At 47.7% G+C, this 27,924-nt stretch overlaps 1 protein-coding gene across 1 annotated transcript in view; it reads left to right on the top strand.

Annotated features, from left to right (window-relative positions):
- Positions 1 to 27,924, top strand: part of ERFL (ETS repressor factor like) — a 154,879-nt gene that overhangs the window by 40,552 nt on the left and 86,403 nt on the right. The gene's annotated exons all lie outside the window — the stretch shown is intronic.

Here is a 27,924-nt window from a genome sequence, read left to right as displayed (position 1 = left end):
TGTGGTGCCCCCCAAAGCTCCTTGCACAGTGTGACTGTGACTGAGCTTTGTAGCCCTTCCAGAAACCACACTGAACTTAATAATAATGTAATATAATATAAATAATATATAATAATATATTACTTATACCCCGCCCATCTGGCTGGGTTTCCCCAGCCACTCTGGGCGGCTCTCAACAGAATATTAAAAGAACATCAAACACTAAAAACTTCCCTAAACAGGGCTGCCTTCAGATGTCTTCTAAAAGTCAAAACAAAATTTTAAAAAATTCATTCCAGTAGCACCTTAGAGACCGGCTAAGTTTGTTATTGGTATGAGCTTTCGTGTGCATGCACACTTCTTCAGATACGCTGAAACAGAAGTCACCAGACCCTTATATATAGTGAGAGGGTGGGGAGGGGTATTACTCAGAAGGGTGGTGGAAATGGGTGATTGGCTGGTAGGTGTGGTAAACCTGTAGACGACTGTTAACGACTGCAGTTGGTCTTACAGGAAAAAGCAAGGGGTGAGATTGCTAAAAATAGCTTTATCATGTATAATGAGATAAGAATCCAATGTCTCTATTCAGACCAGGTCTCTCCATGGTTTTAAGTTTGGTAATAAAAAAATAGAGGAATACTTAATAGAAAAAGGGGTGCAGAAAATTCCGACAAAAGAAAGAGGAAAATTAAATGAAAAGATAGAATTAGAGGAGATTAGAAATGCAATAAAAGAATTATAAAGTGGGAAGACACCGGGACCAGACGGACTAAGTGCAATATATTATAAAGAATGGAAGGACATCCTACTTGTCCCATTAAAAGAAGTTATGAACAACATTCTATTAAACAGAGAAATACCAGAAACTTGGAAAGAAGTATACATCACTTTGATACCCAAGCAAGACTCTGATTTAAATCAGGTTAAAAAATTTAGGCCGTTCTCGCTTTTGAACAATGATTATAAATTATTTGCAAACATACTAGCAAACAGGTTAAAAAAAGTATTGAAGGAATTAATACATAAAGATCAGGCGGGTTTCCTGTCCAGGTTTGTTAATGGTCTTACTTTAAATGCTGTGAGGATCCTGTGCCCTTTTAGTGTTTTTTTGGGTGGGGGGTTATTGGGTTGTGGTTTTTATTTTGATTATGTATTTTATGGTTTTATATTTTGATTTTATTCTGTGAACAGCCCGGAGACCTCTGGAGATAGGGTGGTATATAATTTCAATAATAATAATAGTAATAATAATAGTAATAATAATAATAATAATAGAAAGTGTGCAAAGCATATTAAAACATCTTCTTTTTGGCTTGTACCTCCTCTTATTCCCCTTCATATTTGGGCAGGTGATGCTTGGTAACGTCCTTATAAATAGCCTTAAGATCAGGGGTCAGCAAACATTTTCAGGATGGGGCTGGTCCACTGTCCCTCAGACCTTGTGGGGGGCCAGACCCACCCTCTCCTGAAAGCACCTCCCCTCCTGAAAGGACCCACCGCCGCCGCCACTCACGCCACCGCTGCCACCTCATCTTCGGCAGCATCGTCGTCTGCCTCGGCCAGGGGTCCCTGGGGCGCAGAGCCCAAGCCACTGGCCTGGGCGGCAGAAGTAGCCTCCCCACTGCCACTTCCTTCCATTTGGCTCTTGGTCATATGTGGACGCCTTAGCGGGAAGGAAGGGGCATCGCCCAGAGGCGTCCGCAGCTTTGGATTGGCCGCAGGAGCTTCCTGTGGTCAATCCGAAGCTGCACCAGCGTCGCCGCCCACCCAGAGGCGTCTGTGGCTTCAGACTGCCTGCGGCCAATCCAAAGCCACACCAGCGCCATGGAAGTCAGTCCCCACACAGCAAGGCCTCCACGCTGTGCCGGTTTAGCGTGGGGACTGACTGAGCAGGCAGCAGGGTCCGCAAGGTTCGCAGGCCGGTTTAACGAGCCCAGGGGCCCGCATCCGGCCCCCGGGCCTTAGTTTGCCAACCCCTGCTTAAGATACTCCTGGTTTGCACCTGTTAGTGTTCCATGAACTAATGCATAGATTCATAGAATCTTAGAGCTGGGAGGGACCCAAGAGTCATCTAGTCCAACCCCCTGCAATGTAGGAATTTCGGCTAAAGCATCCATGACAGATGGTCATCCAACCTCTGCTTAAAAATCACCACCACCTCTTGTGGGAGTCTGTTCCACTGGCGAACAGCTCTTTCTGTCAGAACATGTGGTTTTTTAATGTTTAGTCGGAATCTCCTTTCTTATAACTTGATAAGAACTAGTTGTTCCTATGGGGAAACAACCACTGATACAGAATCCAGCTACCAGGAAAAGTCCTAGAACAGATAATTTAACAGTTGGTCTGTGAGCACTTAGAAAAGGATGCTGGTGTTTCTCAAAAACAAGTAATGCCATATGAATGCCATTTCTTTTTTTGATAGTGTTACAACGCTTGGTGGATCAGGGGAATGCTATGGACATAGTGTATCTTGATTTCAGTAAGGCTTTTGACGATGTCCCCAGTGATATTCTTGCAGTGAAGCTGGGGAAATGTGGGCTGGGTGAGGTAGCCGTTAAGTGGATCTGCAGTTGGTTGACTGACCAAACCCACAGAATGCTCACTAACAGTTCCCCGTCATCCTGGAAAGAAGTGGCAAGTTAGGTGCCGCAGGATTCTGTCCTTGGCCCATTGTTGTTCAGTGTCTTCATAAACAACTTGGATGAAGGAATGGAGGGGGTGCTCATCAAATTTGCAGGTGACACCAAACTGGGAAGTTACAGATAGGTAGCCGTGTTGGTCTGCCATAATCAAAATAAAAAAATCCTTCCAGTAGCACCTTTAAGACCAACTAAGTTAGTTCTTGGTATGAGCTTTCGTGTGCAAGCACACTTGGTATCTGAAGAAGTGTGCTTGCACACGAAAGCTCATACCAAGAACTAACTTAGTTGGTCTTAAAGGTGCTACTGGAAGGATTTTTTTATTTCAAACTGGGAAGGGTAGCTAATGCGGCAGAAGACAGAATCAATATTAAAAATGACCTTAACAGATTGGAGAATTGGGTCCAAACTAATGGAATTAATTTCAGTAGGGACTATTCAGTTTCAATAGAGACAAATGTAAGGTTCTGCACTTAGGCAGGACTAACCAAATGCACAAATATAGGATGGGGAACACCTGGCTTACTAGCAGTACATGTGAAAAGGATCTAGGGGTCTTGGTGGACCACAAGCTTAACACGAGTCAACACTGTGATGCAGCAGCAAAAAAAGCTAATGCTATAGAAGTATAGTGTCCATATCGAGGGAAGTAATAGTACCACTCTATTCTGCCTTGGTCAGACCACACCTGGAATACTGTGTCTAATTCTAGGCACCACAATTTAAGAAGGATGTTGACAAGCCGGAATGTGTGCAGAGGAGGGCAACCAAGATGATCAGGGGTCTGGAAACTAAGCCTTATGAGGAGTGCTTGAAGGAGCTGGGTATGATTAGCCTGGAAAAGAGGAGACTGAGAGGAGATATGATTTTGTTGTTGTTTAGTCGATTAGTCGTGTGACCCCATGGACCAGAGCACGCCAGGCACTCTTGTCTTCCACTGCCTTCCGCAGTTTGGTCAAACTCACATTGGTAGCTTCAAGAACACTGTCCAACCATCTGGTCCTCTGTCGTCCCCTTCTCCTTGTGCCCTCAATCTTTCCCAGCATCAGGGTCTTTTCCAGGGAATCTTCTCTTCTCATGATGTGACCAAAGTATTGGAGCCTCAGTTTCAGGATCTGTCCTTCCAGTGAGCACTCAGGGCTGATTTCCCTCAGAATGGATAGGTTTGATCTTCTTGCAGTCCATGGGACTCTCAAGAGTCTCCTCCAGCACCATAAATTCAAAAGCATCAATTCTTCGGCAATCAGACGTCTTCAAATATCTTAAGGGTTGTCACATGGAAGGGGGAGCATGCTTGTTTTCTCCTGCTCTGGAGGGTAGGACTCGAACCAATGGCTTAAAGTAAGGAGATTCTGACTAAACATTCGGAAAAACTTTCTGACAGTCAGAGCTGTTCGGCAGTGGAACAGAATCCCACGAGGGCTGGTGGACTCTCCTTCCTTGGAGGTTTTTAAGCAGAGGTTGGATGGCCAGCTGTCATAGATGCTTTAGCTGAGATTCCTGCATTGCAGGGGGTTGGACTAGATGACACTTGGGGTCCCTTCCAGTTCTGCAATTCTATCATTCTATGTTTGTGTGATTCAAACCAGTTTCCATCAGATTAGAAAATGGAAGTGAAGCTGAGGTGTGTACATTGGAGATAGCCATTGCACACCTGCAGGTGACCGGGCATGCACAGTTGACAGCTTCAGTGAATTTGAGCTCAGTGTGGGGAAGCAAGGTAAAAGGTAATGGACCCCTGGATGGTTAAGTCCAGTCAAAGGCGACTATGGGGTTGCTGTTCTCATCTCGCTTTCAACCTGAGGGAGCCGGCGTTTGTCCACAGACAGTTTTCCAGGACACTGCTGCTGCTGCTGCTGCTGCTGCTGCTGCTGCTGTTGCACCGTGGGTGTTGGGGAAGGCCGCTCCCTCCTGTAGGCCCACTCCACCAGGCCTAGGGGGCGGGGCCCAGACTCACCACCGCTACAGCTTTAAGGACACTGGTGCTGCTGCAGCAAATGTTAAAAATGTTTTTATATATTTTAAAGTGTTTTAAAGGGGTTTTTACTTTTTACTTTGTTGTACCACCGTGAACCGTGGTTTTTATTGATGTATTTTTATTTTGTTCTGTTTTATTTTGGTTTGGGGTTGGATATTGAGTGGGGTGGGGATTGGTTTTGTTTGGTACAATTGTTTTTGGTTTGGTTTGCTTTTCTATTTTGTAAATGGAAGTTGGTATGAGGCTTGGGATTGCTACCGTGGTAGGGCGAGGGAGGTATGGCGGTGGGGGCAGATGTCATAGGCGAAGGGGATCGAGATACGGATATGCTCGTACCCCTTCCAATCTGCGCCCCATCCCGAGGGATGAGGGTAGGGTGAGCAAGGATTACTCACCTCCGTCACTGGTGTTGTGCAATGCCAGGTCTATAGGCAACAAAACCGCCACCCTGCGAGATTTCTTCACCTCGCAGGGGGTTGACCTGGCTTGTGTGACGGAGACCTGGGTGCGCGAAGGGGAAACTGTTACCTTACGAGAGATGGCGCCCCTGGGTTTCTCCGTCCTCCACCAGTCGCGGACTGTGGGCCGGGGGGGAGGGGTGGCATTATTAATCCAGGAAGATTGTTCTTTCAGGGCTCTACCATCGCCATCGATCCCCGGCATTGAATGTGTTGGCCTAGTGTGGGGCTCCGAGGTGAGCTTGGCTGTCTGGCTGGTGTACCGGCCACCTAGCGCACCAGCAGCCACCCTGTCAGGCCTGCTGGAGGCGGTGGCCGGCTGGGCCTTGGAGTTCCCTAACCTATTGGTATTGGGGGACTTCAACATCCATGCTGATGCCACTCCCTCCTCACAGGTTCTGGACCTGGTGTCTTCCATGGCAACACTAGGGCTCTCCCAGTTTGTTTCGGGCCCCACACATCAAGCAGGCCACACGCTGGATTTGATCTTTGGCGTTGGTATAGATGTGATCATGTCTCCTTCGATGAAGGTGCCATGGTCTGATCACTACGCTCTGAAAGCCAGGATTGATTTTCCACCCCCACCCTGCTTAGGTGGCGAGCCAATTTGGGCTCGCCCGCAGAGGCTGATGGACCCTGATAGATTCCGTCAGGCCTTGCGGGACCTTTCTCCCCCTGGCGACTCATTGACTGAGTTTGTTGAGGGCTGGAATATCCAGCTCCTAGCAGCCATCGATGAGATCGCACCTAAGCGCCCTCTGCGACCCTGCAGAAACCGGGCTCCCTGGTTTACCGAGGAGCTTCGGAAAATGAAGCGGGACCTCAGACGGCTACAGCGAGTATGGCGGGGTGCCCGTGACAGAGCCTCAAGAACATCTTATAGGGTTTTTATGAAAACCTACGAGATGGCAGTGTATCTGAAGAAGTGTGCATCTTTTCAGTGTATCTGAAGAAGTGTGCATGCACACGAAAGCTTATACCAAGAACTAACTTAGTTGGTCTTTAAGGTGCTACAGGAAGGAATTTTTTTATTTCGACTATGGCAGACCAACACGGCTACCCATCTGTAACTACGAGATGGCAGTGAAGGCCGCTAAGAAGTCCTACTTCTCGGCCTCCATTGCCTCCGCTAGCTCTCGCCCGGCGCAATTATTTAGTATAATTAGGTCTTTAACGTCCCTTGAAGGACAGCCAAATTTAAATAACAATTTGACACACAGCTGTGAGGCATTTGCAAGCTTTTTTGCGGAGAAGGTCCTGTTGCTCCGCCATGACCTCCCTGCCAATTTGGATACAATAAAGGAACTGGAGGCCCCTCGACTGTCCTCGGGTCCAGTAATGGACCACTTTGACCGGATATCCCCAGCCGAGGTGGACAGACTCCTCCGAGCTGGAAAGCCCACCACCTGTCCTCTTGACCCGTGCCCGTCTTGGCTGATTAGAGCGTGTCCAGACGAGGTGCGGGCCCCCCTGGGTGATATCATCAATTTGTCCCTTGGCACCGGGATATTCCCAGGGGAACTGAAGGAGGCAGTGGTGCACCCGCTCTTAAAGAAAACATCATTAGATCCCTTAGATCTATCCAATTACCGCCCGGTTTCGAATCTTCCATTCCTGGGTAAGGTGATTGAGAGAGCGGTTGCTGAACAGCTTGGTAGGTTTCTGGATGAAACATCGGCTCTGGATCCATTCCAGTCCGGCTTCCGCGCTGGTCATGGGACCGAGACGGCTCTGGTCGCCCTAACAGATGATATCCGCAGGCAGCTGGATCAAGGCGGGTCGGGGCTGCTGATTCTTCTAGACTTGTCAGCAGCCTTCGACATGGTCGATCACGAACTCCTGGACCACCACCTTGCCAACGTGGGGATCCAGGGCACAGTCCTTCAATGGCTGCGCTCGTTTCTCTCTGATCGGGGACAGAGGGTGGCACTTGGGGGGGAATTGTCATCGCGCCACTCCTTGGTGTGTGGAGTGCCTCAGGGTGCAATTCTCTCCCCGGTGCTTTTTAACATCTTTATGCGCCGCCTCGCCCAGCTTGTCCGGAGTTTTGGGCTGGGTTGCCATCAGTATGCCGATGACACCCAACTCTATCTGTTGATGGATGGCCATCCTGACTCGGCCCCAGACACACTGACCAGATGTCTGGAAGCTGTGGCTGGATGGTTACGTGGGAGCCGGTTGAAGTTAAATCCTTCGAAGACAGAGGTCCTCTGGCTGGGACGGGGCGATATGGGATTGAGGGGGCAACTCCCATCTCTTGCGGGGGTGCAATTAGTGCCAGCATCGTCCGTTAAGAGTTTGGGTGTAATCTTCGATACCTCCCTCTCTATGGAGGCGCAGATTACAGCTATAACAAAGGCGGCATTTTTTCATCTCCGCCAAGCTAAGCAGTTGGCTCCTTATCTCTCTCGCCCTGACCTAGCCACTGTGATCCACGCGACGGTCACCTCCAGACTGGATTATTGTAACTCGCTCTACGTGGGGCTGCCCTTGAGACTGACCCAGAAACTCCAGCGGGTGCAGAATGCCGCGGCGAGACTACTTATGGGGTCTTCTTGCGAGATCATATTCATCCGGTACTATACCAGCTGCACTGGCTCCCGGTGGAGTACAGGATCAGGTTTAAGGTGCTGGTTTTAACCCTTGAAGCCCTATACGGTGGTATGTCCCACAGAAGAACTTACGGTCTGCAAATAAAAACATCCTGAAGATCCCAGGCCACAGAGAGGTTAGGCTGGCCTCAACTAGAGCCAGGGCTTTCTCGGCCGCGGCTCCAATCTGGTGGAACGCTCTGTCACAAGAGACTAGGGCCCTGCGGGACCTGACATCTTTCCGCAGGGCCTGTAATACAGAGCTGATCCACCAGGCCTTTGGTCAGGGCGCAGCCTGACCCCCTCCTCTGGCAACCTGCACAGAATTTTGCTTAATGGTTGCCATCAATTTGATTTTAATTAATTTTTATAATGAAAGGTTTTTAGAATGTTGGATTATTTTGATTGTTGTTAGCCGCCCTGAGCCCAGCTTCGGCTGGGGAGGGCGGGGTATAAATAAATTTATTATTATTATTATTATTATTATTATTATTATTATTATTATTTGGCCAACATGACTAAACCGCTTTTGGTGCAACAGAACACCAGGATGGAAACCAGTGCACATGGAAACGCCATTTATTTTCCTGCCACAGCGGTACCTATTTATCTACTTGCACTGGCGTGCTTCCGAACTGCTAGGTAGGCAGGAGCAGAGACTGAGCAACGGGAGCTCACCCTGTTGTGAGGATTCGAACCGCCAACCTTCTGATTGGCTAGCCCAAGAGGCTCAGTGGTTTAGACCACAGCGCCACCCGCGTCCCAAGGAGAGCCCTGCATGATGCATGCATAAGCATTGTTGGAATGCCTTAAAATGCAGTGGGGCTGGGGAACAAACGCGTTGCGCTCCAAGCCGCCAATGTGTACATAGCCACTGTCATTTCCAGCTTATCCTGGCTGTGAGGAACCAAATGAGATTAGGATATATTGTAGACCAACTTGCGCCCTTGAGACAGGGCAGGAAAGAAGCCTAAATAATCAATCAACGATAATTACATTTGCAATCCATTGTGTTATGAGCTATTTGTCTGGGGCACAACAGGTGGCTGTGAGAAGAAACATAGACTCTCCCCCACCCCACCCCCAGATCTGAGAAGGAAGTGGGATCCAGCGAGGCCAAGATTGCTGACCTGTGGCTGAGAAGGGAAGGAGCACCTAATTTGGGGAGGGCGTCCCAAATTTGGCTGTCAAAGAAGAGGCTGGAGCAGATATCATCTTACCTATTGCTCCAGGCTTCAGGCCTTTCTATACAAAAGAGGCTTGACAAGCTCAACACACACACACACACACACACACACACACACACAGACACACACCACCATGTACATAAACACCATGATCAATCTCTCCCTCTCTCCCACCCCTCCCTCTTCCTAAGCTCGTTAAGCACCCATGTAAATCAGCTGTCGTGGCTATGCTGGCAAATTGTAGTGCTAAATTTAATGAGGACGCACAGGATAAACAAAACGGGGACCATCACTCAAATCCTTCCTGGTATTTACTACTACTGCTACTACGACACACAGACACACAGAGCGCCTTCCTTTTTTTCCCTTTCTCTTTTTTGTCCAATGCATCATTAGGTCTTGTCTGTAACTCCAAACGCAGCTCAAGGGGTTCGGCAATTACTTTTCTCCCCATCCTTTCCCATCCTGCTCCTATGCTTTGCATGGGGAACAAGAAGGAAGGAGGCATCACCACCCAGACAGTTTTCTCTCTTCTCTGCCCCCCTGCCTCGCATTCTCCATCTTGTGCTTGTCAGAATTCCAGGTACGTCTTCCTTACTTTCTCTGTGCCTGCAGTCTCATACCCTCCCATATTTCTCCAGTGAAAATAGGGATGTCCTATTCCAGAATGGGAACACGGGTGGCGCTGTGGGTTAAACCACAGAGCCTAGGACTTGCCGATCAGAAGGTCAATGGTTGGAATCCCTGCAAGAGGGTGAGCTCCCGTTGCTGGGTCCCTGTTCCTGCCCACCTAACAGTTCAAAAGCACGTCAAAGTGCAAGTAGATAAATAGGTACCGCTCCGGCGGGAAGGTAAACGGCGTTTCCGTGCTCTGCTCTGGTTCGCCAGAAGCGGCTTAGACCTGCTGGCCACATGACCCGGAAGCTGTATGCCGGCTCCCTCGGCCAGTAAAGCGAGATGAGTGCCGCAACCCCAGAGTTGGTCACGACTGGACCTAATGGTCAGGGGTCCCTTTACCTTTACCTTTATTCCGGAATAATAATAATTTTATTATTTATACCCCACTGACTGAGTTGCCTCAGCCACCCTGGGCGGCTTCCAACGTATATAAAAACACACTAAAACATTTTTTTTTAAGGGCTGCCTTCAGATGTCTACTAAAGGTTGTATAGTTACTTATCTCCTGGGCTCGGGGGTCCCAGTCTGGCTAGTTCTCTCATGAGATCGGCCAAAGGTCATGGCTTCTCCCAAAGAATCCTGGGAACTGTAGTTCCTTAAGGGTGCTGAGAGTGGTTAGGAGACTTCCTGCTCTGCTCACAGATCTACAATTTTCAGAGTGGTTTAACAGTCCCTCTGGAATTTGTGGTTCTGCAAGGGCAGTTGGGGCCATCTAACCACAGTCAGCAGCCTTAGCACACTACAGCAGACAGGATTCTGCTCTCAGGCAGTTCTCAGTGTTTATTTGAAATCTTATTTCTTGTAACTTCAACCCTTTGACTCAGGTTCCCACCCACTGGTGCAACAGTAAACAAATCTGCTCTGTCCTCTGTGTGGACAGCTCTTCAGATATCTGGAGATGGCTAGCTTGGTTTCCTCTCTAGGCTAAACAAACCCAGCTTCTTCATCCTTTCCTCATACTGGCTTTGGGTGTGCATGCACATTTCATTATTATTATTTTTATTAAAATGGATAGCCCATCCTTCCTCCCTAAAGAGCTCAGGGTGGTGAACAACAAGCAATAAAACAATAAAAACATATCACTATTGTTTCTAGAAAAAAGCAGGTTTTGCTGTAAAACTGTTTGGGTGGAGATGGAAGTAGGATAAATATACGCATAATGAACATCTATGCCTGTATCATACAATATTTGCTTTCACACCTTCGCAGGGAAACAAATTAAATTATCATTTGTTTGCACCCTTAACTTTCTTTCAGAATGAGAGCTGGGATCCTGGATGTTCTGTTGTCCAGGCCACCTTTGCTTTTAAGAGTTACCCTCAATAGGCAAAGGAGAGTGTAGTGTAGTGGTTAGAGAGTCAGACAAGCACTGGGCAGAGAGGGCTTCACATCCCCCTACTCAGTCGCCAAGCTGAAGGTGGGCTGGTTATTTTGTTTTGTTTTATTTCTTACCTGCCCTCTCATGGTAAGCTTTCAGGGCAGGTTGCAGCAATGTAAAAACAAAATGTCCACCATATTAAAATCAGTTAAAGCAATTTATAGTGAGAGGAGGTATAGGGTTGGTCCTTAAAAAAACAAAAACCCAGACGTATCTCAGGCGTCAAACGTCAGGACAGAGAGGTGCATCTTCAGCATGTGGCGAAAGCTATACAATGGTCCACCTCTGAGGGGAGGGAATTCGAAAGCTTGGGGTGCCACAGAAAATGTCCTCTCTGGGGATGCCACTCCCTGCGCTTCAAAGCGTGCTGTGAAACTAACAAGAGGATGCTCTCTCTCTGTCTAACCTCCCTGATATGGTGGTTGTAATGGTAAAACTGGGATACACACACACAGCAGATAGACACTGGATATAGCTCTTTAGATCACCCAAGTGGGAGATGAGTTGGTTGCAGCTTTTCCAGCTCTTCCCCTTCGTTTTTCTACCACTGTGGTGCCAGTGTGGTGTAGTGGTTAAGAGCGGTGGACTTGTAATCTGGTGAACCGGGTTCGCGTCTCCGCTCCTCCACATGTAGCTGCTGGGTGACCTTGGGCTACTCACACTTCTCTGAAGTCTCTCAGCCCCACTTACCTCACAGAGTGTTTGTTGTGGGGGAGGAAGGGAAAGGAGAATGTTAGCCGCTTTGAGACTCCTTAGGGTAGTGATAAAGCGGGATATCAAATCCAAACTCTTCTTCTACTACCATCAACCCTGCGTTTTGCCTGCTTCTGCAGCATACCTAGAGACCTGCCTATTCTTCCTTTCCCGGAAGTGTGAAACTGAGTCGGATTGATTGGCTAGCCAGGTTTGACGCCACAGCATGTTCACAAACATTCCGAACGCTCAGGACACAACGATGAACAATAAAAAGGACGTCCAGGGTGGGGGGTCAACATGGGTCGGTTGGCGCACCGTGAAAATTCCGCCCCTAAAATGACACGCTTTCTCTATCTGGATTCGTGAGGTGGCAACGACCCTCCGTGAGGAGCAGCAGCTGAAAAAGTTGTTCCTTCTTTGGAACGACTCCTGTTGACCTTGACCTCTTTTCACACCTGCTCACCCTGTGCCAAATCAAGGGGCTATAAGCATTTGAGGCCTAGATGAACTCAGCATTGCTTCTCTCCATCTTGTTGGTGACTTTCCCCACCTCCCACATTGGAAAACAGCTTCCATGCCTCCCTCCCTCCTCAATCTTCCTTTCCGTTAAGGGAAAGGTACCCAATCACTTTTGGTGACACATGCAAAAAAAGAGAGGTGCCGCTGGATTGCTGAGCGGTGCCTTCACCCAGGCGCTGCGGCCCCCTGGCGATATTGAGAGGGCCAAATTGGCTGCGGGGAGGATGGTGGGTGGCCCTGCTCCCAGCCTGGCAGGTGGGGAGGGAGGGGGGGAGGTGGAGTTTCCGCCGGTGGCTCCGGCCTATTTGTATATTCCGAGCTCATGAGATACATTATTCGGGAGAAAATGAATCTTTCATGACTGATTTGTCGCCGCCTCTTCTCCCTCCGTTGTTGTTTAATGTTTCAATTTGGAGGAAGCAAACATTCAATCAGGCGGATTAACTGTTTAATGTGTACCATCACTCAAGCTGTCTGCCGGAGGGCAACGCGCAGCGACACCAGAGCAGGCCGGGGCCTGCCACATTTAGGCGAGGAGTCAGCATTGATCCACCAGCTCCTTTGTTAAATGATACGCTCTGGGACAGGAGCGCACCCCCCCACCCGCTTCCTTTCCTCGAGGGACGTGGGCAGTACGTTGGCATTAGCTGGGCAAAAAGGCGAGGCGGAATTGTGGGGGGTAGAGAGAGAACCTGGTATCTTGGAGACTTTGGGTGGTCGTCATCTATGGGATACCCCATGGGGAACCCATCTTTGATCTGTGTGGACCTGGGCGTTTAGGCTGATGTTTTCGATCTCTTTCATGGGAGCCCACAATGCTATCTTAAACTGCGGGGGCTCCACCTCCAAATGTCCTCTGTATTGTGCACCCATGATGATTTGTGCTTGTGATGGTATCAGGGTGGTTTTAGGCGATTGTGGTTTCAATACTTTCCGCTCCTCCTGCAAAGGTTTTGGGGTTTTCCAATCAGTGCATATTCCGTAGCTTTCCGCTGAAACCCTTTAACTTTCCATGACACAAATGCTCCAGGGTTTTTTGTGCGTCTTTTGTTGCTCTTTAGTGCAAAAGTGCCCGTCTAGACAGCAGCAAGGCAGTAACATTGGGGACGCATCGCAGAACAACTAAATAATGTAGAATGATGTGTGGACAGTCTGCAATAAATCCGCCACTAAGGCGTGTTGCAGAATACACCTGCAGAAACACCATTAGTCTGGAGTGGCCCTTAGCCAGAGCACTGATCCGCTCCATATAGCGACCATTAGTAATAGTAGTAATAGTAATAATAATAATAATAATAATTTTATTATTATTATACCCCACCCATCTGACTGGGTTGCCCCAGCCACTCTGGGTGGCTTCCAACAAAAAAGCACAAACAAAAAAGCAACAAACAAAAGCTTTAAGAATACAGAATAATATTTAGGAAGGGTGAAATTTTAGCATACACACCCACCCAGAAAAAACCTCTAAGAGCCTAAGGAGGACTGAGTATGCTTGGTAGCCACATAATTATTAATACTGATATTAATTAATATATAGTAATAATATTATTATTCTTAATTCAATTTATATACCACTCTTTATCCAAAGATCCCAAGGTGGTGTACAACATTAAGAACATAATTTATGCAGCATCATAATAACATAATACACAGCATAATAATAAAATAAGCATAATAGCGGTCCGATCCCATCCCCACCCCTCACATTTAACAGGTCATAGATTATTTAATGGCCAAAGGCCTAAGTAAAGAGGAATGTTTTTGCCTGGCACCTAAAAGACATGAAATGATGGCACCAGGTGAGACTGTCTGGGGTTAGCAGGCCACAGACAGGGAGCCACCACAGAAAAGGCCCGATCCCATGTTGTTGCCCTCTGGGCATATTGGGGAGCAGAGACACAGAAAAGAGCCTCCAATGACAAGCACAGCGTCCAAAGTGGTTCATATGAGGAGAGGTGGTCCTTGCAGTACTGCAGTCCTGAAATGCATAAGGCTTTATAGGTCAGCACCAAAATTGGGCCTGGAAATTAACTGACAGCCAGTGCCAGGGTTGGCGCTATATGCTCAAACTGTTTTGTTCAGATGGGCAACCTGACCATCGAATTTTCCACCACCTCAAGTTTCCAAACCATCTCCAGAGGCAGTCCCACATATAACGCATTGCAGTAATCCATGCGCACACTCACTGCTGGATGGGGAAATGGAAAACTGGGGAGGAGGAATGGAATGGAGGATCTTGGAAGCTGGCATGGCTGGCAAGCTGGAGCCCCAAAGAGGAGCACTTCTGCAACATTTTGTTGCAAGTCCCACCTATCTGGTTTATTGCTGTCTCCTCTGATGGGCAAAGTCTCTCCAAGGGCTCAGGCCTATACCCAAAACTGATTTCCTAGCTCCTGCTCAGGGACATGGGTGGCGCTGTGGGTTAAACCACAGAGCCTAGGACTTGCCGATCAAAAGGTTGACGGTTCGAATCCCCGCTACAGGGTGAGCTCCCGTTGCTCGGTCCCTGCTCCTGCCAACCTAGCAGTTCGAAAGTGCGTCAAAGTGCAAGTAGATAAATAGGTACCGCTCTGGCGGGAAGGTAAATGGCGTTTCCGTGCGCTGCTCTGGTTCTCCAGAAGCGGCTTAGTCATGCTGGCCACATGACCCGGAAGCTGTACGCCGGCTCCCTCAGCCAATAAAGCGAAATGAGCGCCGCAACCCCAGAGTCAGCCACGACTGGACCTAATGGTCAGGGGTCCCTTTACCTTTTTAGCTCCTGCTCATCCCACAAGGTGGCAGTACAGAGAACCAGTACAATTTGGCTTCAGGTTCTTGCTTGTGTGCCTACCTGTGTCTCAGGTGAGGAAGGTGGGGCCAGGGAGAGGTCCCTAGGATACACTTTGAGATGCTGGGACCCTCAAGGTGATGCTGTGCTCCTCAACAGCCTTACATATTGACATCAAGGGGATTCCAACTGCAATCTTTTGCCCGCCTACCTAAGAGTAAAACCCATTGAACTCAAAGGGACCTAATTTTGAGCAGTAAACAGACAGGACTGTGCAGTTAGCCTGCAGTCCTAAACAGCATGACTTGGGATAGCAGAAAGACCCACTAGATATAGTGGGTCTTACTTCTGAGTAAACTTACAAAGGATTGCACAGGACAATACAGTGGTACCTCGAGTTAAGAACTTAATTCATTCTTGAGGTCCGTTCTTAACCCGAACTGTTCTTAACCTGAGGTACTATTTTAGCAAATGGAGCCTCCCACTGCTGCCGCGCCACTGCTGCGCGATTTCTGTTCTCATCCTGAAGCAAAGTTCTTAACCCAAGGGACTATTTCTGGGTTAGTGGAGTCTGTAACCTGAAGCGTCTGTAACCTGAAGTGTTTGTAACCCAAGGTATTACTGTAATCAAAGTGTTCAGTCATTCTAGTGCTTTTGCATTCAGTGACCAGCATAGTGGAAATCTATATTTTCCTTTATAAATTTCTTCATATATATATATATATACAGTGGTACCTCGGGTTAAGTACTTAATTTGTTCTGGAGGTCTGTTCTTAACCTGAAACTGTTCTTAACCTGAAGCACCACTTTAGCTAGTGGGGCCTCCTGCTGCCACTGCGCTGCCGGAGCACCATTTCTGTTCGCATCCTGAAGCAAAGTTCTTAACCCGAGGCATTATTTCTGGGTTAGCGTAACCTGAAGCGTCTGTAACCCGAGGTACCACTGTATTTTAAGAGACTTGCTTTAAAGACCCGGGGAAGGTGCCTAGAGCATCTCTGATGCTACTCTTCTACCCACACTTCATTGGGGCTCTAAGCCCCATTGCAGAAAAAGATCTAGATATGGGGAAAGGTCCTATAATTAGCAAACAGAGTGCTTTACAGGGGAAGATCCTGGATGGCTTCCATATTCCTGGCGTCTCTGGCTAAAAGCAGGAGGCTGGTCCACTAGGGTAAATGGGGCAGTGCCCCACCAATCTCAGCCAGCTCCTGCCAGCCAGCCTTCTTATATTTTACAGTTCTTATTCATGCATGCATGCATGCATTTCATAAAATGTATACACTGCTTGATTGTAAAAAGCCTCAAAGGGGTTTGCAAAAAGATAAAACAAAGAATCCGGGGGGGTGGGGGATGCACAACCATACTTTAAAACATACACAAGTTATTTTTCTTTCTGTTTTTTGTTGTTGTTGAGTTCCTTGCACACAGAGAAATTTGTGTTTTTATTTTTTTTAAAAAAACTAAAGTTGTATTATTATATTTTGTATATAACGCAAAGTCAAAAATGCAAATAACAGAAAAGATCTTAATCCAAGTTGAGAGACATACGAGCAGGGCAAAGGTTATATTTTCCAAATAAATGAGATAGTGGATAATACGCAGGGGCGAGATTAAAAGCAGCAAACACATAATGAAAGCCAAATTTCATTATTTGGTAAGGGAAAGAGTTTTGCCTATCTGCATTTGACACATAAGAAATGAAATATTACAAAACACCATAGAAGTGTTCCAGGTCTTCCTTATCCTAGAAACACGTAACTTTTGAGTTATTTTCTCTGCAATACACAGTCAAGTGATCTTTGTTTCCGTTGCATTAGGTTTCTTGTACACCATTTAGAAACAATTGTAACCAAGCAGTATATAAATTGTCAAAACTTGCAAGTGTTGCCCTTGCAGGAGGGCAGCAGGGAGGAAGAGAAGAGACCAATTAATTGTCCTTAGTTGGCTATGCCGACATTGGCTCTGGCTCCACCTACTGTTTTGGTTGAAATTGTTTTATGTCTTTCACCAACCTGTGGTTGTTTGATGAAGACCAAGCTCCAATAATGTAAATTGCTGCCCTCGGGACTCAGAAGAATAGGAATGGCTAGGAAGTTAGGAGACTCAGGATGGCTGGTGGCAATGGAGCTGCCGTCACCACTTCCCTCTTACACCTGGTGGCTGAGGCAGCTGCCTCATTTTGCCAGATGGTAGGGCTGGCTTTGAGAGCCGATGCCAGGCAGAATAGATGATTCTGAGATCCACACTTCTTCTGGCCCTGTGCTTTCTAGGTATGGGTCCGAGCAGTTTTGCCTTCGCTCTGCCACTTTCCTCCAGAAAACCAGCTCTTTCGTTCTAAATCGGAACAAATGGCAATCCATTGAAAACCCAATTGCTGTTTGTTCCAATTCAGTCCAAAAGAGCGGGTTTCCCTGGGGGAAAGAGGCAGGGCAAGCAGAGGTGTGGATGAGCCCTCAGTCAGATGCACGAAAAGCCAGTCCACATGTTTGTTCCATTTCCTTTGAGGTTGGTCAGCACAGGAACGCACGACGTTTGTTTATTAGCTTTATGTATATCTCACTCTTTCCTGTGAACTCAGAGGAGCTTACAGGAATTTCCCCAAATACAGATGCTTCTGTCCCTGAGCTGCTCACAGTCCCTTTGAGAGATTAAAAGGGTTGGAATGGAGAGTATAGAGGCTGAATGAATTAAAAATGACTTTTTAAGCAGAACATAGGCTATGTGCACACCATACATTGGGTTGTATCAGATGTTAGTCCTGCTCAGAGTAGACCCATTGAAATGGATGGGCATGACTAATTTTAGGTACGTAAATTACACTCTGTGGAACTCAGTGCAGGATAACCAGCCTCATATAACTGTGCTTAAATCTAATTAATGCATGAAGGGGTTAAGACCATAGAGTAAGCTGTCCTGCCAGGCTTAGCTCACCCTGGGAGGAACTATGCAATCAAGACTTTGTTTCCCTTCAGTCTACCTGAGAAGGTCCACTTGTGGAGAGGAGCTAGTTTAGCCACATGACTCTCACAAACCACTCTTGAGTTCCTATAGAAATAATTTAAGAACTTTCACCACTGTAACTAAGCCAAGTTTTACTACCTGTGCAACTTTTTCTGAATGCTGTATGGAAAAGCACATGAATCTGATCTTTGGAGAGTTTGTAAGTAAACCATTTTAACTTACCAAATGTGTGGTCTTTTTCTATGCTAGGGGAAGAGGGAAGTTTCAGAACTCTCAAGGGCATATTTTAAAGGTCTAACAGTCTATATTTCCGTCCTTTACTTTGTGATTTTAAATCTCTGCTGGGGATCTTGGCATCCAGGAATTCTATTCTTACACCTGTATTTTTTTTTCATAGAACCAACACTTAATGCAATACAAATCAGTTAAAGCACCCCTCCCCCAGGAATCCTGGAAATTTGTTCAGGATGTTGGGGACTGTAGCTCTGTGAGGGATAAACTGCAGCTCCCATGATTCTTGCAGGGGGTGTGCCTTAAATTTGCTTCAAACATATGGTGTATACACAGTCTCAGGTCCGATCCACACCACACATTTAAAGCATGTGACTCTCCCCTCCCAAATCCTGGGAACTGGAATTGGTTAAGAATGTTGGGAATTGCATTTCTGTGAAACTACAATTCCCAGGATTCTTAAGGGGCAAGTCATATGTCCCAGGTATGATGGCGATGGTGTCTCTGGAGCTCTACCCAGAAGTTAGGCAGTTCTTTACTTCCTGGCTCCTGCTTTCCAGCACCAGCTGTCAACAGCAAGGTATCCAAAGACAGGAACATACATTGACACAGACACATATAGATCTCCCCAGTGCTCATGCAGCTCAAACAGATGCAACACAAAAGAAGACCGTATTGCAATTTGAGTTTCTGTTCCCTGATGCTGCCTGTATGTCCTACATCCAGTGGGGCAAAAAGATAAGTTTCTGCTTGCATGATCGCCACCTGCATCCACATGGAGTAGGCTGTTTAGTGTGCATTTATTTTTATTTTTTGATAATAATTTTTATTGGTTTTCAATTACAATAATCCAATATAGTGTGCGTTTATCTGAGTAGGCTCCACCCATGTAATCCTCCTCCTGCCCGCCTTTTTTTGCAATAGTTTAATTGCCTTGGCAAGGCCTGCTCTTACTAGCAATGGGTGTGCCAAACCCAGGGTCTGACTGAGGCAGATACTCTCCTGTGCAAGCCACAGCTTTAACCCCTGCCAAGTACCACACCGAGGTACAGAAGAGTCTGTGTGGACTACCGGCTAGACTCGCAGGGGTCAGCAACCTTTTTCAGCCATGGGCCGGTCCACTGTCCCTCAGAACATGTGGTGGGCCGGACTATATTTTGAAGAAAAAAAATGATTGAATTCCTATGCCCCACAAATAACCCAGAGATGCATTTTAAATACAGTGGTACCTCAGGTTACATATGCTTCAGGTTACAGACTCCGCTAACCCAGAAGTAGTACCTCAGGTTAAGAACTTTGCTTCAGGATGAGAACAGAAATCGTGCTCCAGTGGTGCGGCAGCAGGAGGCCCCATTAGCTAAAGTGGTGCTTCAGGTTAAGAACAGTTTCTGGTTAAGAACAGACCTCCAGAACGAATTAAGTACTTAACCCGAGGTACCACTATAAAAGCACACATTCTACTCATGTAAAAACACCAGGCAGGCCCCACAAATAACCCAGAGATGCATTTTAAATAAAAGGACACATTCTACTCATGTAAAAACATGCTGATTCCCGGACCGTCCGCGGGCCGGATTGAGAAGGCAATTGGACCGCATCCGGCCCATGGGCTTTAGGTTGCCTACCCCTGGGTTAGAGTGCTGGAATAGGACGTGGAGAACTGGGGTTCAAATCCTGACTCAACCACGAAGGCCACTTGGGGGCAGTCCAGTGGCATAGCTAGGCGCTCGGGCTTCCGTGCACCGGGGGCAGGGCAAGCCGTCCATGGGGGTGGGGCAAGCAGGGCAGGGCACTCTGGGCAGAGGCTGCATGGAGTCTGCCCGCCACCTCCCCCTCAACCGCAGGCCCCGTGGTAAGTGCCGCCCCCTGGGTAAGTGGCACCCAGTGAGCCCTGCCCACCCCTCTAGCTGCTACGCTGCTGGGCCAGTCCCTGCCTCTCAGCCTAACCTACTTCACAGGGTCATTGTGATGAAAAAGTGGAGAGAGGGAGGATACAAATGTGACAATTAATGAATTAACCCACACACTCGGTTGAGCATGTGGACCCAGTGCTCATCCCTGGCTGTGAGTTTTAAGAGCACAGATAACACAGTCTTTGGTAGCTGCTCACACCTGCATGCACATGGTTTATGTTCTTCTATGTGCTTGTATGCATCAGGTGTGTGGAACGGCCTCACTTGTCCTTCCCTAGATGTTCACCAGCGTTGCCCCCAACTCCCATAGGATGCAATATGAAGCTGCAACTAGAACTTGCAGCATGTGCATGTTTTGTACGCCAGCATGGTTTCAGGACCGCATTTCCAAAGATTGGGCGGGACACACATGCCAAAAATAGAAAAAGAAGGGCATGCAATGAAACTTCATCCCAATTGAAATATGTCAAGTTCTAGACAGGTGGGAAGAATTTTCGATGAAGAAATGCATTTGTTTCGTTGCAAAACAGGACATAAAACCACTAATTGATTCACAAGCTTTAGCAGGGGAACATTTTTTTCCTGTCCAGGCAAGGGCCACATTCTTTTGCAGGTCATCTGTTGTGGGTCGTCTGCCTGTAGTGAGCAGCACCTGACACAAAACCCGACTTCTCTCTCTTTCTGTCAGTCTGTTCTATGCTACTGCTTCTCTCTCTCTCTCTTTCTTTCTTTCTTTCTCTCTCTCTCTCTCTCTCTCTCTCTCTCTCTCTCTCTCTTCCTCCCTCCCTCTCTGCTACCCCTTTCTCCTCTTCCTTCACACCCATCTGCAGGTTCCACATACCTACTTTTTGCCCATCCCTGTGGGTTAAACCACAGAGCCTAAGGACTTGCCGATCAGAAGGTCGGTGGTTCGAATCCCCACGACGGGGTGAGCTCCCGTTGCTCGGTCCCTGCTCCTGCCAACCTAGCAGTTCAAAAGCACACCAGTGCAAGTAGATAAATAGGTACTGCTCCGGCGGAAGGTAAACAGCATTTCCGTGTGCTCCTCTGGTTCAACAGAAGCGGCTTAGTCATGCTGGCCACATGACCCGGAAGCTGTACACCGGCTCCCTCGGCCAATAAAGCGAGATGAGCGCCGCAACCCCAGAGTCAGTCATGACTGGACCTAATGGTCAGGGGTCCCTTTACCTAATTCCCAGCATGCACCCTGGCCGTGTGCAAAGGCTCGAAGAAGCTAAAGGGCTGGATAATGTTTCAAGCATGTTTCTTCCTAGTGGCGCTGCTTCAAATCCTGAGCTTGAGGACTGATCCCAGCTCTCCTTGCTTCTGCATCGGCAAAGTCCTGTGAGGGTAAGGGGAACAAGGTGCTGAGAGGCATTGCTAAGACATGGGGCAACTGTGTGAGTGCCACTGATAGCTGCATAAACTCTAGACTAGCCTTGATAACAGGCATCTGCCTTCAGTCACTTGCTGTTAGCATAGACAACAACCTCTGCTGGACTAATCTAGAGCTGTGTTGACGGATATGTCAGCTGTTAAGGAAGAGTAGGTCACTTCACTGTAGGGGGGAAATCCTGCAAGGCCTAATAGCTAGTTTATGCATTTCAAGATACCTAGCAGTAAAGCTTTTGCTGGATTGTACAACTTCAAGCTTCATATCTGAATTATCTCCTCATGAAAGAGAAGAAAATCCCTGAACATAGAAAGGTAACATGTCAGGGGAAAAACTATGTTCTCTGTGTATGGCATGGGTAGGCAAACTAAGGCCCAGGGGCCGGATCCGGCCCAATCGCCTTCTAAATCCGGCCCGTGGCTGGTCCAGGAATCAGCATGTTATTACATGAGTAGAATGTGTGCTTTTATTTAAAATGCATCTCTGGGTTATTTGTGGGGCATAGGAATTCATTATTATTTTTTTCCAAAATATAGCCCGGCCCTCCACAAGGTCTGAGGGACAGTGGACCAGCTCCCTGCTGAAAAAGTTTGCTGACCCCTGGTGTATGGCATGGATGGGGAACCTAGGGTCTTCCGGATTATTTTGGACTACAATTCCCATCAGCCCCAGACAGCGTGGCAAATGGTCAAGGATGATGGGAGTTGTAGTCCTGCAACATAGAGAGGGTAACAAGTTCCCTAACTCTGGCATAGGGAGTCTCCCCATCTAAAATGTACACCAGCCCATTTTAGCTTCTGCCAGAAATGGTATCGCCCAAGAAAATGGTGCCACTTGATAAGCACATGTGATGAGCCTGCTAGATGACCCATCTAATCCAGTATCCTGTTCTCACAGTGGCCAAAACCAGGAAGCAGGATCCGAGCACAAGAGCAAGTCTCCCCTCCTACAGCTTCCAGCAACCAGCATTCAGAAGCGTTGCTGCCTTTAAACCGGATCACAACCATTCGTAACTTGCGCTGGCACTGATTCTTGGTTCCAGATTTCCTCTGGCAAATACATTATCATTGTCTGTGCAGGTAGGTAGCAGGTAGTTTAAGGTACACGTATTATGTGTTTGTGTTTGAGTCTTCTCTCTCCCCGGTCCCCCCGCCCCCTTCACCCTGAGCCTATTCCCCTGCCCCTGCCCCATGGGCACATCATGCCCAATTGAAAAGGGGAGGCAGGCAGAATTTTCACAGCTGATAGAGAGAAAGACATGGGAGACATGCTGGTGGATGGAATTATGGCACCCGGGAGACAGAGTGAAGGGAAGAAGGATTGGGGAGGGGGATCAGAGAAGAAAGGAAGGGGGGGAAATGGAGCGATATGGAAACATAGAGACAGAGAAAGGCAATTGCTGTGTTGATAGCCGAGCTTGATGGCCATGGTGACAGGCAAATAGCGTGGTGATTGCAGTCTGAGATATTGCAAAGTCCTCTGACCCCTCTAGCGCAACCGGTTAGAGAGGCAACGGCTGTGGGCCCTTGTTTCCAGTCTTCTCTAACACCCTCGCGCCCCTGGGAATGACCCCAAACCTCGGCATGCTGATGGTGTTGGGGGTGCCGAGGAAATCTCCCAGCAATCCTTCCCTCCCGCCCCGCAAGGGCAGCAATGTCTTTGTCAGGAAAGGGCTGCTTTGCAAACAAAACACCCATTGGCGTTTTGTGTATACACCAAACCATGGGTGCTGCTTGGGGGTGGCCATGGGGAGAAGTTTCCCCTGTCTTCATCTGGTCATTCCCTAGAGCCGTTCTCTGCCTCTAGCCAGCTCATGGGACATTGAAAGCCCCCTCCCCACAAGCTGTCATTTTTATTGTGCTTTCATGATGATTTGTGCACAAGGTGATATTGGGGTGGTTATACGTGATCCTCCTTTCAAGGTGGTTCACTCCTGGAAAAGTTTTGGGGTGGTCATACTGCCTTGTTTACAATCAGCGCTTGTCCTCTAACTTCCTGCCGTAACATTTTATGAAAGAAATGCTCCCATTTATGTTTTGTCCCTCTTTAAAGAACATAAGAACTTTGCTGGAACAAGCCGAAGGTCCATCATCTTGGACCTCTACATTAAAACGCTGAGTGGGGTTATCCGAAGTTTTGGAGTACGTTGTCTGCAACAGGCTGGTAATACACAGCTCTTCTTCTCCTTTACATCTGCAGGTGAAGCAGTGGATGTGCTGGACTGTTGTATTGGGCCAGCACATACACCTTTACATAATTCTACAGCTCAACAATGCTCGGTTCATGTGGAACAATGGTGCAGTCCAACAGGAGGGCTTAGAATCAGTACCCAGCACCCCCGCTCAACCTTGCATTGGGCTCTCTGCGCTGAGCAATGAAGTCTATGAGCCACCATTTTAATTCTGTACACTTCTCCCCATTGTGACAAGAATCTAGAGCATTGTGGGCAATCTAATGGTGGCTCTCACAGTTGTTTGTTGTTGCTCCTGTGACCAGACAAGTCCACAGTTGGGGACCAACCAATGGAGTGGGGTCTCCACTAGAGAGAACTTTCCCAAGGAACCCCTCAAACTTGGAGCAGGCCCTACCAGCAGGCCTAACTGATGACGTGAATGAACTGTGTAAGCTCTGTGTATGACCCCAGATCCTCTGCAAGGCATTGTGGTTCTGTGACAAATGCACAGAAGTCATTTAGCAGAGAAGCAGGGAAGTCCATGCAGAAAGCTTGAGAAGCGCTGTTATGAACTACAATGGTACCTCGGGTTACATACGCTTCAGGTTACATTCGCTTCAGGTTACAGACTCCACTAACCCAGAAATAGTACCTCAGGTTAAGAACTTTGCTTCAGGATGAGAACAGAAATCGGGCTCCGGCAGCACAGCGGCAGTGGGAGGCTCCATTAGCTAAAGTGGTGCTTCAGGTTAAGAACAGTTTCAGGTTAAGAACGGACCTCCGGAACGAATTAAGTACTTAACCCGAGGTACCACTGTATTAGCAACCAAGACTTACCGTATGTTGGTGTTTGGTGTTAAATTTGGAAGCTTAACTGAACATCATTGTTCAGCACTCTTTACCCAGAATATAATCAGACTGAGACCCAAAGTTTGGAGAATAAGAAAACCAAGTTTATTAAAGGAAATACAAATTTGATAGGCAAGATCCTGTTGTGACCCCATGAACCAGAGCATGCCTTGGAAACTCTCACTTTCTTCTCAAAGCTTCTCCTTTTTTATGTCCATGGAGTTTTCTTGGCAAAATACTGGAGTGGTTTGCCAGTTCCTTCTCCAGGTGGATCACATTTAGTCAGAACTCTCCACTATGACCTGTCCATCTTGGGTGGCCCTGCATGGCATAGCTCATAGCTTCTCTGAGTTATTCAAGCCCCTTTGCCACAACAAGGCAGTGATCCATGAAGGGGGGCAAGATCCTAGTTTTAGCTTATTAAGGTGGAGATACTAAGAGCCTCCTTGCTATTTGTCCTCAGCAGGAGAGGGATGCAAATACGTCTCTACTCCCAGTGTAAGTAGGAAATGAGGACAGCAACCCTAGGAAAGACCAATATGTCAGCGCAAGAAGGACAGTCTAGGAAGCTTGGAGGTTCCTCTTTATCTACCCTGGCCATACAGGTCCCACCAAGTTAAATAGGAGTTGCTCCCAGGTAGGAATGAGGGAGAAATTTCGTTCAGTTCATATATAAAGGCAAACTTACATAACTCTCACTTTCTGAAGCAATATGTGAACTGAAGCACAGCCCTTCTTTGAAATTCACACTTCTCCAGCCAAGTAATGTGCACAAAAATGCATATATTAGGGGAATAAAAATGTATATATCCACATCTATAACATTAAAGAATACATTAGATTAGGAACATTCATTTTGCAAAAGTATGCATACATACAGGCACGTTTATTAAGACAAATTTGCACTAAAGTGCTGATAAATTTGCCTGAGGATTTTCCCTTTTAAAAAAAATGCTGCAGAAATGTGGCAAAGCTGAATTTAAGATCGGAAACACTGAGAGAACTCACAGGTAGGTGTGCTTAGCATAGCAGCCTTTGTTCTTTAAAATTTATTTGGGGCACCTCTTTTCCCCGACCCTATCCTCCTAGCAAAAATTACATTGCCAGTCACCCACCATTCTTAATTTGCCCAGAAGCCCTCAATAAATTTAAGCAAATATGTGCTGTGAGCTTGTACCCCCAAACCTTTATGTCCTCAGAAATACCCCTGCAGCCCAGAAATCCTTCTTCCTCTCGCTAGCTACCCACATTCCAGCTTTAACCTCTATAAACTATTCTTCCATTCCCCTTGCGAAACAAAAACAAAAGCAAACCCTAAGAACTGAATCCAGGTGGTTGGACTCCATGGGGCGGGGGAGGAGTTTGGAGGGCAGCAGCAATCTGTTTTTCCTACCGAGCTACCCATTCTGCTCCTTTCTAAGAACCAGGCAATACCCAAGAGACCTTGAGGAACAGTATTAACTCTAATGGGAGAGCCTCATGCAGTGAACCACCCAGACCTCTCTTTAGCAGCTGTAGCTTCTTCACCCAAGCATCGACCCTGCCAGACCCTGCTAAGCAGACGGGCGGAATTCGACAGAGGCTGGAGGGCATGAATTGCCGGAGCTGGAGAACGCTCTGCACATTTTAAAGAGGTCCTTCCATCCACCTCTGCTGGACTCACACCACCTGGAACCCTGCAGCCCAAACAATGGCAGGCAGCAACGTCCTTTTTCATTGGTGCATGTATCTTGAAATATCTGGACTCTTACCAGTTTCTGTTTACACGTGTTACCAAGTGGTGAGAAGTGCCTGGGGAGACCCCAAGCCTTTTCATGACCACTTCCTCTCTTTGACCTTCCCTTCCCCACCCCTGACTGAAGTTATCTGGAATATCTTTTAGGGGTAAGGTAAAGGTAAAGGTACCCCTGCCCATTCGGGCCAGTCTTGCCAGACTCTAGGGTTGTGCGCTCATCTCACTCTATAGGCTGGGAGCCAGCGCTGTCCGCAGACACTTCCGGGTCACGTGGCCAGCGTGACAAGCTGCATCTGGCGAGCCAGAGCAGCACACGGAACGCCGTTTACCTTCCCGCTGGTAAGCAGTCCCTATTTATCTACTTGCACCCGGGGGTGCTTTCGAACTGCTAGGTTGGCAGGCGCTGGGACCGAATGACAGGAGCGCACCCCGCCGCGGGGATTCGAACCGCCAACCATGTGATCAGCAAGTCCTAGGCACTGAGGTTTTACCCACAGCACCACCCGCGTCCCCTTTTAGGGGTAGTCACTGTAAATCAGACAAGTGTCTCTCCAGTCGTTGGGCTCCAGCTCCCATCAGTCCCAAAGTTTGGGGGTGATGGGAGTTGTAGTCAAATGATATCGGGAGCACCACAAATCCCCTTCCGTCTTCTAGATTGTATTCAGCGTGATGACAGCTTTTCCTATCTGACTTACGGCTGAGCTGCCACACAGTGTCAACAATGGTGTCAGAAGTGGACTGGTTATGGACAACGGACTTTAGGTTGCTAGCCTCTGCTCCTAACTCTTTTGTTGTGCCAATGGTCAGCTTAAAAGGTAAAGGGACCCCTGACCATTAGGTCCAGTCGTGGCCGACTCTGGGGTTGTAGCTCTCATCTCGCTTTAGTGGCCAGGGAGCCAGCGTACAGCTTCCGGGTCATGTGGCCAGCATGACTAAGCCACTTCTGGCAAACCAGAGCAGTGCACAGAAACACCGTTTACCTTCCCGCCAGAGCGGTACCTATTTATCTACTTGCACTTTGACGTACTTTCGAACTGCTAGGTTGGCAGGAGCTGGGACCAAGCAATGGGAGCTCACCCCGTTGCAGGGATTCGAACTGCCGACCTTCTGATTGGCAGGTCTTAGGCTCTGTGGTTTAACCCATAGCGCCACCCGCGTCCCACAATGGTCAGCTTAGGTAATTCTAAACTCTGAATTTATCAGTCTTGCAGCAGCAACAACGGCACACAAACCCAATATGGTAATTTGTATTACTCTGCATACCTCAAAATGTGGCAAGCCAGCTCTGCTGACTTTGGGGTCCCCCTTCTGGAACTTCTGGCCTAAATTCCTACCCTAACAGTACCACTCTGTGCCAGAGGATACCAATTGCAAATAGGGGAAGGTCTCCAATATTCAAGTTCTTGCATTTCTGGTTAAAGGAGCTCAGCTAGCGAGAATGAGAAAGATATCTGCCCGAAAGCTTGGAACAGCTGTTTCAAGTTAGAGCAGATACACCTAGTTTACATGGGCCAGTGGTCTAGCTGGAAAAAAATTGATTATACCTAATTTGATTTTGGCAATTGATTACATCTAAAGTATTGATTAGGAAGCTGGGGGTGAGGTGGTCACAATAAGTGGATTCCAATTTTGGGGGGAAACTCTGTGGCTGACCTGAATGTACAACAGGATCGACCAAGGCAAGCACCTTTGAGCTTATGAGTATTGCTCTGTAAAAAGAGTTATGTTTTTGATGGCACCAACTATGCACAATGCCCCCCCCCCCCAAAAAAGGATTCTCTTGAATGACTTCTCTC

The sequence above is a fragment of the Podarcis pityusensis genome, assembly GCF_964106645.2.
Source record: "Podarcis pityusensis genome assembly, chromosome: 8".
Lineage (NCBI taxonomy): Eukaryota > Metazoa > Chordata > Lepidosauria > Squamata > Lacertidae > Podarcis > Podarcis pityusensis.
The sequence above is the reverse complement of the archived record's forward strand: the minus strand, read 5'-3'. Positions and strand labels throughout refer to the sequence as shown.